Source organism: Bubalus kerabau, chromosome 7 (assembly GCF_029407905.1).
Source record: "Bubalus kerabau isolate K-KA32 ecotype Philippines breed swamp buffalo chromosome 7, PCC_UOA_SB_1v2, whole genome shotgun sequence".
NCBI lineage: Eukaryota > Metazoa > Chordata > Mammalia > Artiodactyla > Bovidae > Bubalus > Bubalus kerabau.
This window is the reverse complement of record NC_073630.1, coordinates 28,017,605-28,038,326: the sequence shown is the minus strand read 5'-3', so window position 1 is coordinate 28,038,326 and position 20,722 is coordinate 28,017,605.

Sequence of the window (20,722 nt, the reverse complement as noted above, 5' to 3'; positions counted from 1 at the left end):
CACTCAATTAGGTATTAAATATTTTATTGAAAAGACTGAAAATTCAATTGTCTATTCTCTCTTTCCTATGAGTTGACTCTCACATGAACTAGTCTTCTGATTGTGACCACTTAACAACTACAAGAAATTTGCACTGATTTTAGAATATGGGCAAAGGGGTTTGTGTAACTCAGTAAAGCTATTAGCCATGCCTTGGGGGGCCACCCAAGATGGACGGGTCACGGTGAAGAGTTCTGACAAACTGTGGTCCACTGGAGGAGAGAATGGCAAACCACTTCAGTATTCTTGCCAAGAGAACCCCATGAACACTATAAAAAAGCAAAAAGATATGGCACAAAAGATGATCCCCCCAGGTCAGAAGGTGTCCAATATGCTACTGGGGAATAGCGGAGGACAATTACTAATAGCTTCAGAAAGAATTAAGTGGCTGGGGCAAAGCAAGAGTGACATTCAGTTGTGGATGTGTCAGGTGATGAAAGTAAAATCCAATGCTGTAAAGAACAGTACTATATTAGAAACTTGGAATGTTAGGTTCATGAATCAAGGAAAATTGGAAGTGGTCAACCAGGAGATGACAAGAGTTAATCACTGACATTTTAGGAATCAGAAGCTCTACACAGTCAGCAAAAATAAGACCTACATCTACTGTGGCTCAGTACATTAGCCCCTTACCACAAAATTCAGGTTTAGACTAAAGAAAATGGGGAAAACCACTATGCCAATCAAGTACAACCTAAATCAAATTCCTTATGATTCTATAGTGCAAGTGATGAATAGATTCAAGGGATTAGATCTGGTAAACAGAGTGCCTGAAGAACTATGGACAGAGGTTCATAATATTGTATAGGAGTCACTGACCAAAACCATTCCAAAGAAAAAGAAATGCAAGAAGGCAAAGTGGTTGTCTGAGGAGGCTTTAAAAATGGCTGAGAAAAGAAAGAAAAAAAGCAAGGGAGAAAGGGAAAGGTATAGCCAACTGAATGCAGAGTTCCAAAAGATAGCAAGGACAGTCAAGAATGCCTTCATCAACCAACAATGCAGAGAAACAGGAAAACAACAGAAGGGGGAAGACTAGAGAGCTCGTCAAGAAAACTGGAGATATCAGATTCCTTCTTGGCTTCCTTCCTGGACAGGCTACTTTTTCTGGGACTAGGACACTTTGATTTCCCTCAGCCAGTTCCTTCTGGAAGCTGTGAACCTCTCTGGGTAACCCTCACGGTGGAGAAACTTTTCATCTTTAACCTAGATGTTTCATCAATGGTGCTCTATAGAAGGAGAAGCTTTGAGACTACTGTAAAAATAAGACCCATAACTAGAAGCAGGAGGCTCAAGTCCAAACCCTGACTCCAGGGAACATTAATTGACAGGAGCTCATCAAACACCTTCATACCTACACTGAAACCAAGCACCACACAAGGGCCAACAAGTTCCAGGGCAAGACATACCAAGCAAATTCTCCAGCAACCCAGGAACACAGCCCTGAGCTCCAATATACAGGCTGCCCAAAGTTACTACAAAACCATAGACATCTCATAACTCATTACTGGACACTTCATTGCACTCAAGAGAGAAGAAATCCAGCTCCACCCACCAGAACACCAACACAAGCTTCCCTAACCAAGAAACCTTGATAAGCCACCTGCACAAACCCACACACAGCAAGGAAACTTCACAATAAAGAGAACTCCACAAACTGCCAGAATACAGAAAGGACACCCCAAACTCAGCAATTTAAACAAGATGAAGAGACAGAGGAATACCCAGCAGGTAAAGGAACAGGATAAATGTCCACCAAACCAAACAAAAGAAGAAGAGATAGGGAATCTACCTGATAAAGAATTCCGAATAATGATAGTGAAATTGATCCAAAATCTTGAAATCAAAATGGAATCACAGATAAATAGCCTGGAGACAAGGATTGAGAAGATGCAAGAAAGGTTTAACAAGGACCTAGAAGAAATAAAAAAGAGTCAATATATAATGAATAATGCAATAAATGAGATCAAAAACACTCTGGAGGTGACAAATAGTAGAATAACAGAGGCAGAAGATAGGATTAGTGAATTAGAAGATAGAATGGTAGAAATAAGTGAATCAGAGAAGAAAAAAGAAAAACGAATTAAAAGAAATGAGGACAATCTCAGAGACCTCCAGGACAATGTTAAATGCTACAACATTAGAATCATAGGAGTCCCAGAAGAAGAAGACAAAAAGAAAGACCATAAGAAAATACTTGAGGAGATAATAGTTGAAAACTTCCCTAAAATGGGGAAGGAAATAATCACTCAAGTCCAAGAAACCCAGAGAGTCCCAAACAGGACAAACCCAAGGCGAAACACCCCAAGACACATATTAATCAAATTAACAAAGATCAAACACAAAGAACAAATATTAAAAGCAGCAAGGGAAAAACAACAAATAACACACAAGGGAATTCCCATAAGGATAACAGCTGATCTTTCAATAGAAACTCTTCAAGCCAGGAGGGAATGGCAAGATATACTTAAAGTGATGAAAGAAAATAACCTACAGCCCAGATTATTGTACCCAGCAAGGATCTCATTCAAATATGAAGGAGAAATCAAAAGCTTTACAGACAAGCAAAAGCTGAGAGAATTCAGTACCACCAAACCAGCTCTCCAACAAATACTAAAGGATATTCTCTAGACAGGAAACACAAAAAGGGTGTATAAATTCGAACCCAAAACAATAAAGTAAATGGCAACAGGATCATACTTATCAATAATTACCTTAAATGGAAATGGGTTGAATGCCCCAACCAAAAGACAAAGACTGGCTGAATGGATACAAAAACAAGACCCCTACATATGCTGTCTACAAGAGACCCACCTCAAAACAGGGGACACATACAGACTGAAAGTGAAGGGCTGGAAAAAGATTTTCCATGCAAATAGGGACCAAAAGAAAGCAGGAGTAGCAATACTCATATCAGATAAAAGACTTTAAAACAAAGACTGAAAAGAGACAAAGACGGTCACTACATAATGATCAAAGGATCAATCCAAGAAGATATAACAATTATAAATATATATGCACCCAACATAGGAGCACCGCAATATGTAAGACAAATGCTAACAAGTATGAAAGGAGAAATTAACAATAACACAATAATAGTGCGAGACTTTAATACCCCACTCACAGCTATGGATAGATCAACTGAACAGAAAACGAACAAGGAAACACAAACTTTAAACGATACAATAGACCGCTTAGACCTAATTGATATCTATAGGACATTTCATCCCAAAACAATGAATTTCACCTTTTTCTCAAGCACACACGGAACCTTCTCCAGGATAGATCACAGCCTGGGCCATAAATCTAGCCTTGGTAAATTTAATAAAATTGAAATCATTCCAAGCATCTTTTCTGACCACAATGCAGTAAGATTAGATCTCAATTGCAGGAAAAAAACTATTAAAAATTCCAATATATGGAGGCTGAACAACACGCTGCTGAATAACCAACAAATCACAGAAGAAATCAAAAAAGAAATCTGCACATCAAAGGAAACTATTAGCAAGGTGAAAAGACAGCCTTCAGAATGGGAGAAGATAATAGCAAATGAGGCAACTGACAAACAACTAATCTCGAGAATATACAAGCAACTCCTACATCTCAACTCCAGAAAAATAAATGACCCAATCAAAAAATGGGCCAAAGAATTAAATAGACGTTTCTCCAAAGAAGACATACAGATGGCTAACAAACACATGAAAAGATGCTCAACATCACTCATTATCAGAGAAATGCAAATCAAAACCACTATGAGGTACCATTTCACACCAGTCAGAATGGCTGCGATCTAAAAGTCTACAAATAATAAATGCTGGAGAGGGTGTGGAGAAAAGGGAACCCTCTTACACTGTTGGTGGGAATGCAAACTAGTACAGCCACTATGGAGAACAGTGTGGAGATTCCTTAAAAAACTGGAAATAGAACCGCCTTATGATCCAGCAATCCCACTGCTGGGCATACACACTGAGGAAACCAGAAGGGAAAGTACACGTGTACCCCAATGTTCATCGCAGCACTGTTTATAATAGCCAGGACATGGAAGCAACCTAGGTGTCCATCAGCAGATGAATGGATAAGAAAGCTGAGGTACATATACACAATGGAGTATTAGCCATTAAAAAGAATACATTTGAATCAGTTCTAATGAGGTGGATGAAACTGGAGCCTATTATACAGAGTGAAGTAAGCCAGAAAGAAAAACACCAATACAGTATACTAACGCATATATATGGAATTTAGAAAGATGGTAACAATAACCCTGTGTACGAGACAGCAAAAGAGACACTGATGTATAGAACAGTCTTATGGACTCTGTGGGAGAGGGAGAGGGTGGGAAGATTTGGGAGAATGGCATTGAAACATGTAAAATATCATGTATGAAACGAGTTGCCAGTCCAGGTACGATGCATGATACTGGATGCTTGGGGCTGGTGCACTGGGATGACCCAGAGGGATGGTATGGGGAGGGAGGAGGGAGGAGGGTTCAGGATGGGGAACACATGTATACCTGTGGCGGATTCATTTTGATATTTGGCAAAACTAATACAATTATGTAAAGTTTAAAAATAAAATAAAATTAAAAAAAAAAGAAATCAAAATTTGCATAGAAACAAATGAAAATGAAAATACAACAACCCAAGACTTGTGCGACACTGTAAAAGCAGTTCTAAGGGGAAAGTTCATAGCAATACAGGCATACCTCAAGAAACAAGAAAAAAGTCAAATAAATAACCTAACTCTACACCTAAAGCAACTAGAAAAGGAAGAAATGAAGAACCCCAGGGTTAGTAGAAGGAAAGAAATCTTAAAAATTAGGGCAGAAATAAATGCAAAAGAAACAAAAGAGACCATAGCAAAAATCAACAAAGCCAAAAGCTGGTTCTTTGAAAGGATAAATAAAATTGACAAACCATTAGCCAGACTCATCAAGAAACAAAGGGAGAAAAATCAAATCAATAAAATTAGAAATGAAAACGGAGAGATCACAACAGACAACACAGAAATTCAAAGGATCATAAGAGACTACTATCAGCAACTTAGGCCAATAAAATGGACAACGTGGAAGAAATGACAAATTCTTAGAAAAGTACAACTTTCCAAAACTGAACAAGGAAGAAATAGAAAATCTTAACAGATCCATCACAAGCATGGAAATTGAAACTGTAATCAGAAATCTTCCAGCAAACAAACGCCCAGGTCCAGACGGCTTCACAGCTGAATTCTACCAAAAAGTTAGAGAAGAGCTAACACCTATCCTACTCAAACTCTTCCAGAAAATTGCAGAGGAAGGGAAACTTCCAAACTCATTCTATGAGGCCACCATCACCCTAATACCAAAACCTGACAAAGATCCCACAAAAAAAGAAAACTACAGCCCATATCACTGATGAACATAAATGCAAAAATCCTTAACAAAATTCTAGCAATCAGAATCCAACAATACATTAAAAAGATCATACACCATGACCAAGTGGGCTTTATCCCAGGGATGCAAGTATTCTTCAATATCTGCAAATCAATCAATGTAATACACCACATTAACAAATTGAAAAATAAAAACCATATGATTATCTCAATAGATGCAGAGAAAGCCTTTGACAAAATTCAACATCCATTTATGATCAAAACTCTCCAGAAAGCAGGAATAGAAGGAACATACCTCAACATAATAAAAGCTATATATGACAAACCCACAGCAAACATTATCCTCAATGGTGAAAAATTGAAAGCATTTCCTCTAAAGTCAGAAACGAGACAAGGGTGCCCACTTTCACCATTACTATTCAACATAGTTTTGGAAGTTTTGGCCACAGCAATCAGAGCAGAAAAAGAAATAAAAGGAATACAAATTGGAAAAGAAGAAGTAAAACTCTCACTGTTTGCAGAGGACATGATCCTCTACATAGAAAACCCTAAAGACTCCACCAGAAAATTACTAGAACTAGTCAATGACTAAAGTAAAGTTGCAGGATATAAAATCAACACACAGAAATCCCTTGCGTTCCTATACACTAATAACGAGAAAACAGAAAGAGAAATTAAGGAAACAATTCCATTCACCATTGCAATGGAAAAGAATAAAATACTTAGGAATATATCTACCTAAAGAAACTAAAGACCTATATATAGAAAACTATAAAACACTGGTGAAAGAAATCAAAGAGGACACTAATAGATGGAGAAATATACCATGTTCATGGATTGGAAGAATCAATATAGTGAAAATGAGTATACTACCCAAAGCAATTTATAGATTCAATGCAATCCCTATCAAGCTACGAATGGTATTCTTCACAGAGCTAGAACAAATAATTTCACAATTTGTATGGAAATACAAAAAGCCTCGAATAGCCAAAGCTATCTTGAGAAAGAAAAATGGAACTGGAGGAATCAACCTGCCTCACTTCAGGCTCTACTACAAAGCTACAGTCATCAAGACAGTATGGTACTGGCACAAACACAGAAATATAGATCAATGGAACAAAACAGAAAGCCCAGAGATAAATCCATGCACATATGGACACCTTATCTTTGACAAAGGAGGCAAGATATACAGTGGATTAAAGACAATCTCTTTAACAAGTAGTGCTGGGAAAACTGGTCAACCACTTGTAAAAGAATGAAACTAGAACACTTTCTAACACCATACACAAAAATAAACTCAAAATGGATTAAAGATCTAAATGTAAGACCAGAAACTATAAAACTCCTAGAGGAGAACATAGGCAAAACACTCTCCGACATACATCACAGCAGGATCCTCTATGACCCACCTCCCAGTATGTTGGAAATAAAAGCAAAAATAAACAAATGGGACCTAATTAAACTTAAAAGCTTCTCACAACAAAGGAAACTCTAAGCAAGGTGAAAAGACAGCCTTCAGAATGGGAGAAAATAATAGCAAATGAAGCAACTGACAAACAACTAATCTAGAGAATATACAAGCAGCTCAATTCCAGAAAAATAAATGACCCAATCAAAAAATGGGCCAAAGAACTAAATAGACGTTTCTCCAAAGAAGACATACAGATGGCTAACAAACACATGAAAAGATGCTCAACATCACTCATTATCAGAGAAATGCAAATCAAAACCACTATGAGGTACCATTTCACGCCAGTCACAATGGCTGCGATCCAAAAGTCTACAAGCAATAAATGCTGGAGAGGATGTGGAGAAAAGGGAACCCTCTTACACTGTTGGTGGGAATGCAAACTAGTACAGCCACTATGGAGAATAGTGTGGAGATTCCTTAAAAAACTGGAAATAGAACTGCCTTATGATCCAGCAATCCCACTGCTGGGCATACACACCGAGGAAACCAGAATTGAAAGAGACACGTGTACCCCAATGTTAATCGGAGCACTGTTTATAATAGCCAGGACATGGAAGCAACCTAGGTGTCCATCAGCAGATGAATGGATAAGAAAGCTGAGGTACATATACACAATGGAGTATTACTCAGCCATTAAAAAGAATACATTTGAATCAGTTCTAATGAGGTGGATGAAACTGGAGCCTATTATACAGAGTGAAGTAAGCCAGAAAGAAAAACACCAATACAGTATACTAATGCATATATATGTTTAGAAAGATGGTAACAATAACCCTGTATATGAGACAGCAAAAGAGACACTGATGTATAGAACAGTCTTTTGGACTCTGTGGGGGAGGAAGAGGGTGGGATGATTTGGGAGAATGGCATTGAAACATGTATAATACCATATATGAAACGAGTCACCAGTCCAGGTTCGATGCTTGATACTGGATGCTTGGGACTGGTGCACTGGGACGACCCAGAGGGATGGTATGGGGAGGGAGGAGGGAGGAGGGTTCAGGATGGGGAACACATGTATACCTGTGTTTTTTCGAAATAAAAAAAATAAATAAATAAAAAAGGAAAAAAAGAAAACTGGAGATATCAAAGGAGCATTTCATTCAGAGATGGGCACAATAAATGAAAGAAACGGTAAAGACCTAATAGAAGCAGAGAGATCAAGAAGAGATGACAAGAATACAAAGGAGAACTGTACAAAAAAAAATCTTACTGACTAGGATAACGTTGATGCTGTGGTCACTCATCTAGAGCCAGACATCCTGGAGTGGTAAGTCTAGTGGGCCTTAGGAAGCGCTGCCGATAAAGCTGCTGGAGGTGATGGAATTCCAGCTGAGTTATTTAAAATCCTAAGAGATGATGCTGTTAAAGTGTTGCACTCATTATGTCAGCAAATTTGAAAAACCCAGTAGTGGCCACAGGACTGAAAAAGGTCAATCTTCATTCCAATTCCCAAGAAAGGCAGCACTAAAGAATATTCAAACTACTGGACAATTGCACTCACTGCCCATGCTAGTAAGGTTATGCTCAAAATTCGTCAAGCTAGGTTTCAGCAGTACTTGAATCAAGAACTTCCAGATGTACAAACTGGGTTTAGAAAAGGCTGAGGAACCAGAGATTAAATTGACAATATTTTCTGCCTCATAGAGAAAGCAAGGGAATTCCAGATAAAAATCTACCTCTCTTTCACTGACTATGCTAAAGCCTTTGACTGTGTGGATCATAACAAACTGGAAAACTCTTAAAGATGGGAATACCAGACCATCTTACCTGTCTCCTGAGAAAACTGCATGTGGGTCAAGAAACAACAGTTAGGACCTTACATGGGAAAATTTACTGGTTCAAAATTCTGAAAGGAGTATGACAAGGCTATATATTGTCATCCAGTTAATTTAACTTATATGCAGAACACCTCATGTGAAATGCCGGGCTGCATGAGTTACATGCTAGAATAAAGACTGCTGGGAGAAATATCAAGAACCTCAGATATGCAGACAGAGAAGGACCTCACTCTAGTATTCTTGCCTGGAAAATCCCATGGATGGAGGAGCATGGTGGGCTGCAGTCCATGGGGTTGCAAAGAGTCAGACACGACTGAGCGACTTCACTTTCACTTTTCACTTTCATGCATTGGAGAAGGAAATGGCAACCTATTCCAGTGTTCTTGCCTGGAAAATCCCAGGGACAGGAAAGACTGATGGGCTGCCATCTATGGGGTCGCACAGAGTCGGACATGACTGAAGCGACTTAGCAGGAGCAGCAGCAGATATGCACATAATACCACTCTAATGGCAGAAAGCAAAAAGGAACTAAAGAGCTTCTTGATGAGGGTAAAAGAGGAGACTGAAAAAGCTGGCTTAAAATTCAATATTTAACAGTCTAAGATCATGGTACCTGGTCCCATCACTTCATGGCAAAGAGAAGGGGAAAATGTGGAAGCAGTAACAGAGTTCCTTTTATTGGGCTCTAAAATCACTGTAAAATTGTGACTGCATCAATGAAATTAGGAGAGAATTCCTTCTTGGAAGGAAAGCTATGAAAAACCTAGACAATTTATTAAAAAGCAAAAACATCATTTTGCTGACAAAGGTCCATATAGTCAAGACTATGGTGTTTTCTGGAGAAGGCAATGGCACTCTACTCCAGTACTCTTGCCTGGAAAATCCCATGGGCAGAGGAGCCTAGTGGGCTGCAGTCCATGGGGTCGCGAAGAGTCGGACACGACTGAGTGACTTCACTTTCACTTTTCACTTTCATGCATTGGAGAAGGAAATGGCAACCCACTCCAGTGCTCTTGCCTGGAGAATCCCAGGGACGGGGGAGCCTGGTGGGCTGCCGTGTATGGGGTCGCACAGAGTCGGACACGACTGAAGTGACTTACCTTATGGTGTTTTCAGTATTCATGTATGGATGTGAGTTGGACCATAAAAATGGCAGAACACTGAAGAATTTATGCTTTTGAGCTGTGGTGCTGGAGAAGAATCTTGAGAGTCCCTTGGACAGCAAGGAGACCAAACCAGTCAATCCTAAAGGAAATCAACCCTGAATACTCATTGGAAGGACTGATGCTGAAGCTGAAGCTCCAATCCTTGGCCACCTGATGCAAAGAGCTGATTCACTGGAAAGGACTCTGATGCTGGGAAAGACTGAGGCAGGAGAAGAGGGCAACAGAGGATGAGATGGTTGGACGACATCACTCATTCAATGGACATGAACTTGAACAAACTCCAGGAGACGGTGAGGGACAGGGAGGCCTGGTGTGCTGCAGTCCATGGGATCACAAAGAGTTGGACATGACTTGGTGACTGTACAAGAAAATATTTGAAAATGGAGTGGAAAAATTCAAGAAGACTAAACACTTTCTCATATTGTGGAGGAAGTAAAAATTTATCATTTTGGTTAAATTTTATATGTGTATAGAGTAAGGTATAACACTGAATAGAGACATCATTAAAATTATATTCTGGCTTACCTTTCAATTTAGTTGTATTTTGATAGGTAAAGGACATATACTGCTTACACATAAGTCACAGAAAATAAATCAGTTCAGTTCAGTTCAGTCGCTCAGTCGTGTCCGACTCTATGTGACTCCATGAATCGCAGCACGCCAGGTCTCCCTGTCCATCACCAACTCCCGGAGTTTACCCAAACTCTTGTCCATCGAGTTGGTGATGCCATCCAGCCATCTCATCCTCTGTCGTCCCCTTCTCCTCCTGCCCCCAATCCCTCCCAGCATCAGTCTTTTCCAATGAGTCAACTCTTCGCATGAGGTGGCCAAAGTATTGGAGTTTCAGCTTTAGCATCATTCCTTCCAAAGAAATCCCAGGGCTGATCTCCTTCACAATGGACTGGCTGGATCTCCTTGCAGTCCAAGGGACTCTCAAGAGTCTTCTCCAACACCACAGTTCAAAAGCATCAATTCTTCAGCGCTCAGCCTTCTTCACAGTCCAACTCTCACATCCATACATGACCACAGGAAAAACCATAGCCTTGACTAGATGGACCTTTGTGGGCAAAGTAATGTCTCTGCTTTTGAATATGCTATCTAGGTTGGTCATAACTTTCCTTCCAAGGAGTAAGCGTCTTTTAATTTCATGGCTGCAGTCACCATCTGCAGTGATTTTGGAGCCCCCAAAAATAAAGTCTGACACTGTTTCCACTCTTTCCCCATCTATTTGCCATGAAGTGATGGGACCAGATGCCATGATCTTAGTTTTCTGAATGTTGAGCTTTAAGCCAATCTTTTCACTCTCCACTTTCACTTTCATCAAGAGGCTTTTTAGTTCCTCTTCACTTTCTGCCATAGGGTGGTGTCATCTGCATATCTGAGGTTATTGATATTTCTCCGGGCAATCTTGATTCCAGCTTGTGCTTCATCCAGCCCAGCGTTTCTCATGATGTACTCTGCATAGAAGTTAAATAAGCAGGGTGACAATAGAAAATAAATAGATGGTGGTAAATACTTTATGAGAAAAATCAGTATCAAATTCATTAAGTTTCTTTAAAAAAGAAACAGAAATTAACTTTTTGAGTACCTTATAGGTGCCTAGCACAGTTGATGTGAAAGGGAAAGTTTCCACTGTGATTAAATTCCATAATAAACTAAACTTTTAAAAACTTTATGTTAATAAATATATTTGAGCAATCTTATAATACCTGGAAATACAAAGTATTGTTATACATTTTGACCTATGAAACTTATTCTGATATTTAATTTGTGTGTGTGTTAGCTGCTCAGTCATGTCCAACTCTTTGTGGGTCCATGTAGCCCAACAGGCTCCTCTGTCCATGGAATTCTCCAGGCAAGAAAGCTGGAGTGGGTTGCCATGCCCTTCTCCAGGGGATCTTCCAGACCTAGGGATTTAACCCAGGTCTCCCACATTGCAGGCAGATTCTTTATGGCTTGAGCTACTGGTATATTTAATTTAGATAGGATCATATATATATATATATATATATATGTATGTATGTATCTTCCTCTTACTTTTCTCTTTCCTCTTTCAATTCTCCTTCTCCACCCTTAATTTGCCTGTCCTTTATTCATTCCTCTCTCTGAATAATTAAGTTCAAAGACATTTGGTGAGGCTGAAAACCAGGTAGGTATCTGTACTGAGGAGACGGAATGAGTCATGTTGGTTTAGATGGAGGAAGAGCGGCCTTCTATGCAAGGAAGGCTTTTGCACAGAAGGACTGCCAGGCCTCAGTGTTGAAAATTAAGAAGGGTAAAAGGAATATCCATGCATTAGAAAATCTATTGTAGGCTGTCAGAATTCAAGCAGGGAGAGTAGGGCATCCTTGCAGAGAGTTGACCAAATGAGAGGTTTTAAGAGACTAAATGTGGATGGGAGGAATGACCAGAACTGGGTGTCAAAGCCTGAACTGTGTGGGGAAATCATCCACTCAAGGGACAGTCTCACTTCAGAACCTGAAGATAGGGAAGAGAGGATTCAATAAGAAGGCCTGGCATGGATTATCAGAGCTTGAGGGAGATGAGGAGGTGTCCATGCATAGCAACTACCTGGCACAGCATGTCAGCAATTTAGCAGCTTGAAAAGAGCATCTACATGGAAGGATGAGCTGACAGGGACTCTCTTGAGTTCAACTAGGACAAAGCAGACATCAACTCAGGGGTAGGATGTAGGCAGCCTGGCTTGAGGATCACATTTCAAGCAGAGTAAACAGAATGTCCATGGTGGCAGGGGATGGAAGAGTGGCGAAGAAGCAGTAAAATTCGGGGCAGTATATGAGAACCTCAGTGTGACTGGGAGGGTGTCTGCAAAGAAGAAGAAGCATTGTGACAGAAAGCAGGAGATCATCAAAGAATGATGGCCCCATGTCAAAACGACACAGAAACCCTACTGTAGGGGTTCACACTGGTCAAATCTGGGACAATAAGAGCATTGAAATAAATGATCATAAAGAATTAGAAACCATAGGTCAATATTCATTAAAATAAGTGAGTAAAATGCCAGTTTGATTAATATATGAGTTTTGTGCTGCTACATCACAAATTACTCTAGGCTTTGTGGCTTTAAACAACACACATTTGTTCTTACACACTTTCAGCAGGTCACAAGTCTGGGCACTGCTTAGCTAGGTTCTCATTCAGGGCCTTGCCAGGCTACAATCCAATTGTCAGCCAGAGCTGTGGTCTCATCAGAGGCTCAACTAGAGAAAGATCTGCTTCCAAATGTCCTCAGATTGTTTGCAGAATTAAGTTCCTTGCAGCTGCAGGCCTGAAGGTTTTGACTTTTTGGCTGAAAATCACCCTTGGCTCATAGAGGCCACCTCCAGTCCCTTACAATGTGAGCTTTTTCACACTGCCCCTAACTTCATGGCAGCTGGCTTCTTGAAAACCAGCAACAGAGGCTCTAGTCTACTGGAAAGCAGCCTTATACAAAGTAAAGTAACAATTATGGGAGTGACATTCTATCACCTTTGCCATATTGAGAAAGAACCAAGTCATAGGAACCAGCCCTAGTCAAGGTGAGAGATTATACAGGGCATTAATTCAAGAATAAACGGATATTGGGGTCTCATTGGGATGTTCTCACCACCACCTTTGGCCCTCTGCCTTCCTATGCTTCACGCTCTTCCATATGCAAATAGTATTTTCATATATCATTAGTGGAATTATAACTCATTAAAAATTTTCTGGAGTGAAATTTGGCTGAGGCCCATTTTGCATTATTTCTCTTCAGGGAAACTTATATTAGAGCAACAATTAGAGATAAGTGCAAAATTTAGCTACAATGGATGTTCTTCATTTTAGATAATAGCAAAAAATAGGAATACTAAACTTTTACACAGGTTGGAAGAAAAGTTTACTCATTGCATGGAATGCCACAAAGCTTCTGAAAAGAGGCATTTATATTTTCAAAGCCAAATGTGCAAAATACATTAAATGAAAAAAGTAGGTTGCCATATAATATTTATAGTATAATCTGATTTTTATAAAATCTATATTACATCCATATGCATAGACAGCAAATTGAGAAATAAATATTCCAGTTTTAAAAATAATTTATGTTTGTTCTGTTTCTTTTTCTTAAATATAGTTTCTTGTGTTTAAAATATATATATATATAGTTTAATTTTGAGTGCTTAAAATTTTAAGAATACTATAGATACAAACTGATTAATTCAGCCTCTATAATATAAAAATGATAAATTCACTGAAGGACAACAAATTATAGCTAATGAAAATTATAATATGTAAGTAACAAAAAAATAATGGTAACATATCGACATGAATAAAATTTCTAATCAATTACAGTGCACTTTATCTCAGTGTAAATGTTCAGGAAAAAGGGATATTCCCCAAACATTTATCCAATTTGAGATAGCATGGTTTTGTTTTTAATGGGAGCGACATTCTATCACCAAAAAAAAAAAAAAATCACGAAATATTTCCATATCACATTTTCCTATGGATTTTAGCATAAATCTCTTATTTTCTCTACCTGCCATGGTCAATTGCTCTTTTTCATCTCACCTAATTATATTTTTCCACATCTTTTTTTTTTTTTTCCAGTTTACCTAAATTATCTTAATGGGGCAAGGAATCCAGAACCTAAAACTTCTTTATGAAGTAAAACAACTTTCCCTTTAAAACTTCTATATCTGAAAACCTCTTCTAAATTAACAAATTTTCTTTTTTCTTTTCCCATATAACCAAGACTCCTCTCCCCTTTTATTTCTGCATATTTTTAGCCTTTATTCTCTTCTTCCCAAGCCATTTCTGCTTAGTGTTCCTCTGCAATCTTCACTTTTCCTGTTGGAGTGCTTGCATCAGGTCTGCCTATTATCCTCAGTTGACTCTGATTTAAATTTAGCCCGAATGCAGTCCTTTTGGGGATCAGGGACCAATATCAATGTGAAGCTGAGGATGACAGTAATCACACAGGTAATGGGCAAAATGTTTGCCAAAATTATATTATAATTGTTAATATGTAGTATGGTCATAGCTTGGCCCTGGGTTGAGAGACAGGGACTCTTAAACCAGCTTTATTGAAGTTATCTCTTTAAGGTTCCATTTGCCCCAGATAGTACATTTAATTGTAGTTTTACTTAGAGCTCAGAAGAGGGACCAAAAAGAAAAAAAAGGATCAAAGAGTGACACAGCTAAATACAAAAGTGCCCTTTCTTCAAGTCTTGCTTGAATGAACAAGGAATTCAAGGAGATATTTCAGGGGAATGATATTCAGGACAAAAAGCCAGAAAAAAATTGGAGCATCACTTATTTCTGAGGATATAGGAAGAATCCAATTTAAATACACCAGTAGTGACAGACCTATTGCTGATCTCGAACTGTGGTGCTAGAGAAGCCTCTCGAGAGTTCCTTGGACTGCAAGGTGATCAAACCAGTCATTCCTAAGGGAAACAAATCCTGTATATTCATTGGAAGGACTGATGCTGAAGCTGAAGCCCCAATACTTTGGTCACCTAATGTAAAGAACCAGCTCAATGGATAAGACCCTGATGCTGGGAAAGATTGAGGGTGGGAGGGGGAGGGGACAGCAGAGGATGAGATGGTTGGATGGCATTATCGACTCAATGGATGTGAGTCTGAAAACAATCTGCGAGATGGTGAAGGACAGGGAAGGCTGGCATGCTCCTGTTCACGGGGTTGGAAAGAGTTGGACATGACTGAGCAACTGAACAACTACAACAAATGGCTAACTTAGTTGGTTTTTACTGGATCCTGTGGTTCATGGATTTACTTCCTTATCTGGGTACCCAGAATCTGGTGAGCAGGCACTTAATGACTTTCAATAATGTTGACATTAAAGCTTTTTGTTTTTTTTTTTGAGAAAAATACCATTTCAAACAGGTCCCCAAGCACCATTTTTATTTCATTAATTCTATCTCAATTTGATCCTCAGTTAAAGTTTTGAATGTATATGTGTGTGTGTGTGTTTCCCCTCCAAAAGCAACAAGATCACATATTCAATAGGCCCATGAGTATACTACTTGGATTTGAATTCTGGTTTATAAGTTTACAAACTATGACTCTGGACAAGTTACTTAATTTCTTTGTGCTTTGGTTTTCTCTCTATAAACTATGTATAATGGTAGTATCTATTTCAAAAAGTGAATTATATATGTGAAGTAAATAATACATATGGGGCAAGCAATAAACATTCCAATGAATGTTATTTTATCTAATATTTATATTAAATGTATACCTATTAATGAATAAAACACAGTAAGTTTTACTTAATATTAAGTTTAGATATTAGATCTAGCTCTAATTTTTATGACCTAACCTTTCCAAATTACTTCTTTGTAATGTAATAGCATAAATGGTGAGGCATTAGGAGGAAGCAATACATTCTGATATTTTCCTTGATGACTTTTTGGATATTAAAGGTAAAAAAAAAAAAAAGTGCTTTGGGAAAATAAACTACAAATAGTAATCATAGAGACCATTCAGGAAATGTTAAAAAACAAAACAAAATCCCAAGAGGGTGACCTTAGTTTACATGGTAAACAGAATGCCAATTAGATGATAACATATTGATTACCTTTTCAATTAACTGAGGACTTTTAAAGTTGACCCCCAATAAGCAATTATCCTGACCCCATTGATCTTATTCCCTCTTATTTCTCACTATCATTCCTTCATCAGCATTTAGACAATCACAAACATACATAAAGCTCTAATTATGCCCCTAGTTCTTTATAGTTTCTGAGCTATTAACATGAGAGACCTTCCTTATGTTTATGCAACTTGAACTCACACAACTCCATCACTTCTCAATCAATCCTTGCTTTTTAGACTTTGGCCTTTACCCTCACTAGGACTCAGTCTCTCCATTAGCGCCTACAATAGGCCCAGATCCACTGGGTTTTATATTCTTGGCCTGGCTTCAAGATTCAGAGTTTTTCTCACTGCTGGCCCACTGCTGGCTGATCAAGGGCTCCCTAGTGGACATGGATCTAGATGCCTGTTTAACTTCTGTCCTCAGCATTTCAAAATTATTAGTCAGGATCTGGACTGGAGCCAGGAGAATATGAACATTTTTAGATGCACAGTTGCTCCCATACTTTCCTGGCCCCTGCATCTGGAAGACAGATAATGACTCCTCCAGAGTCTTGCTTATCCATACCCCATATTAATTTTAGTTATGATCCTAAGCTAAGAGCTTACTCCTGGCTATTAAGTTTAGGATGTGGACATTTCTGGCATGCTGCGACCACAAAGTAGCTTTGGACACAAGGAGAGACTAGTGGAATTGAAGACTTGAACCATGGAGTACTTAAAGCACACCCTGAGCCCTCCCTCATATCAGTTGATTCTGCCATTTTCATTCCAACAGGATGGGTTCATGACAGTCTGAATTAACTGTAAGCCAACTTGTTGTCAGTGTGATCCATGCCTGAAACCCACTCAGTCCCCAAGCCTTTGTGCCTCCAGCTGCATCACTATAAATACAAGGTCCTTCTTTCAGAGGAGCCCAACTGTGAAACTCATCTGCAGGCATGCAGTGCTGATGGAAGCCCAGTCTCCAGGCAGCCCTTTTCTCTTTAACTTCTCTGGTCTCAAGTGTTTTCTCTCCGGGGAAAGATAATCCTGATCTCACTAACTCCTAATTTCTAGGGATATAGAAAAACAAGCTGAATCTGTAAATGGAATAAGGGTAGCCAATGATAGTTCTTCAGCCAAATTTGGATGGTGAGGCTCTTGACTTCTAATCCTGCTTCTGCATTCTCCACCACTCCACAGTATTTGTCTTTTTCCTACTTTTACTTCTTAGTCATTCCTTTGATCGCTTGACTGCTTGCTTTCTCTCATATGTCTTAACTTTTTTTATTATCACCAAATTCTACTCTTACTGTTTTCCTTCTCGATATCCATTTTTTCCCTTTCTTTAGAACACTTGCCCAGAAGACTACTCCTATTTTGTATGGCTTTGCTGACCTAAAAAATAGACTGTCGATCATTTCTCAAGAAAAAATAGGCTTATTCACAATCAATAAAGAATTGCAATTCAGGGTGTACAACCATGGGAAACAAGTGAAACACAAGGCCCCCCAGATGGGGGAAAATAACTCTTCTATAGAGGAAAAGTGGGGAGGGCTATAGCAAACCAAGCTTTTCATTGGCTATGTCCTTGCTGGCAAAGTAGAGTTTTCCTTTCTGTTGGGCTCTGCTAACATCACAGGGTGTGAGAGTTCCCCCTTTTGTTTACATTTTTCACAGTTTCATACATGAAAGTTGTTCCTCTCCTTTTGACTTACACTTCAATAATATTCTATAAACTCGAAAAATTAAAGGCTAATTTGTATTTTATTAATGCTAAATGTTTATCTTAACAAAATGTTTTCCACATTATAGAAAAATCCGTCACATGATTATTGTAGATCTTAGGTACACATTTCAAGTCAATGGAGTAAGTCTCTATATATTCCCCATATTTCCAGAAGAATCAAAAATTTAAAAAAAGCAAGAAATGAGAAACTGTGGACCAGATGGCTTCACTAGGGAATTCTACCAAACATACAAATAAAAACTTAAAAGGATTCCTCTCAAACTCATCCAAAAGCCTGGAGGAAGGAATACTCCCAAAGACATTCTGTGAAGCAACCATCACCTTAATACCAAAACCAGACAAAGACATTACCAAAAAATACCACAGGCCAATATTTTTAATGAATATAGATGCAAAAATTCATAATAAGATATTAGCAAAATTAATCCAACAATGGACAAAAAAGGTCATACAACACAACCAAGTTGGATTCATCCCTGGGTCACAAAGATGGTTCAACATAAAGAAATCCACAAATATGATACACTACATCAACAAAAAAGGACCCAAACCACATGATCATCTCAATAAATGCATGACATGTACTTGATAAAATTCAACATCTATTTATGATTAAAAAAAAACTTTATGAAAGTTTGTATAGAGGGAACATATCTCAACATAATGAAAGCTATCTATGACAAACCCACAGCCAATATAATACTCAATGGTGAAAAACTGATAGCCTTCCCACTAAAATTTGGAATGAGACTAAGATGCCCACTCCCACCACTTCTATGCAAGTAGTAGTGGAAGTCCTAGCCATGGAAATCAGACAAGAAAAAGAAACAAAATGTATTCAAATTGGTAGAGAAGAGGTAAAACTGTCATTATACACAGATGGCATGATACTGTATATAGAAAAGCCTGAAGACTCCACACAAAAACTACTAAAACTAATTAACAAATTCACCAAGGTAGCAGGACACAAAATTAACATACAGAAATCAGCTGCATTTCTTTACACTAACAATGAAATGTCAGAAATGGAATGTAAACAATCTTATTAAAACCACATCAAAAAATTTAGTAATAAACCTCGCGTAAACCTCACCAAGGAGGTGAAAGATATATACTGAGAGCTACAAAACATTAACAAGGAAAATCAAAAATGATTCAAAGAATGGAAATATATCCATATTCTTGGATTGGAAGAAAAAAATGGCCATATAACCCAAAGCAATCTCCAAAGTTAATGTGATCCCTACCAAATTACTCATGACATTTTCCACAGAACTTGAACAAATAATCCTAAAATTTATATGGAAAAATACAAGACCCAGAAATGCCAAAGCAATCCCAAGGTGGAAAAAAAAAATCAGGAGGCATAACCCTCCCAGACCTCAGACAATACTATAAGGCTATAGCAATTAAAACAACATGGTTCTGGCACAAAAGACAGACATATGGATCAATGGAATGGAACAGAGTCCAAAAATAAACTCCACACCTATAGACAATTAATCTTTGACAAAGAAGGCAAGAATATACAATAGGGAAAAGACAGCCTCTTCAAAAGTGGTATTGGAAAAGATGGACAGCCACATGTAAATCAATGAAGTCAGAACAGACCCTCACAACATAGATAAAAACAAATTCAAAATAGCGTAAATACTAAATATAAGACAAGACACCAAAAATCTCAAAGAGAACATAAGCAAAATATTCTCTGACATAAATTATATTAATGTCTTCTTAGTCTCTTAAGGCAATATAAATAAAAGCAAAAATAAACAAATGGGACCTAATCAAATTTATAGGCTCTTGAACAGCAAAGGAAACCATAAACAAAATTAAAAGACAACCTGTGGACTGGGAGGAAATATCTGCAAATGATGCAGGCAACAAGGGCTTAATTTCCAAACTATACAAATGGCTCATGCAACTCAACAACAAACAATTCACACACCCCAATCAAAAAATAGGCAGAAGACTTAAACAGACATTTCTCCAACAAAGACATACAGATGGCCGATAGACACCTGAAAAGATGCACAACATCGTAAAAGTATTAGAGAAATGCAAATCAAAACTACAATGAGGTACCACCTCACATGGATCAGAATGGCCATCACTAAAAAGTCTACAAACAATAAATGATAGGGAGGTGTGGAGAAAAGGGAACCCTACTACATAGCTGGTGGGAATATAAATTGGTGCAGCCACAATGGAAAATATCATGGAGGGTCCTCAAATAACTAAAAATAGAGTTGCAATATGATCCAAGAATCCCACTCCTAGGCATACACTCAGACAAAACTATAACTTGAAAAGATATATGCAGCACCACTTACATCAGCCAAGACAAAACAATAACCTAAATGTTTATTGACAGATGAACAGATAAAGAAGATGTGGTACATATTCACAATGGAATACTACTCAGCCATAAAAAAGAGTGAAATAATGCCATTTGCAGCAACATGGATGGACCTGGAGATGATCATACTAAACAAAGTAAATGAGAAAGAAACAAAAATACCATATGATATCACTTATATGTGGAATCTAAAATATGACACAAATGAACTTA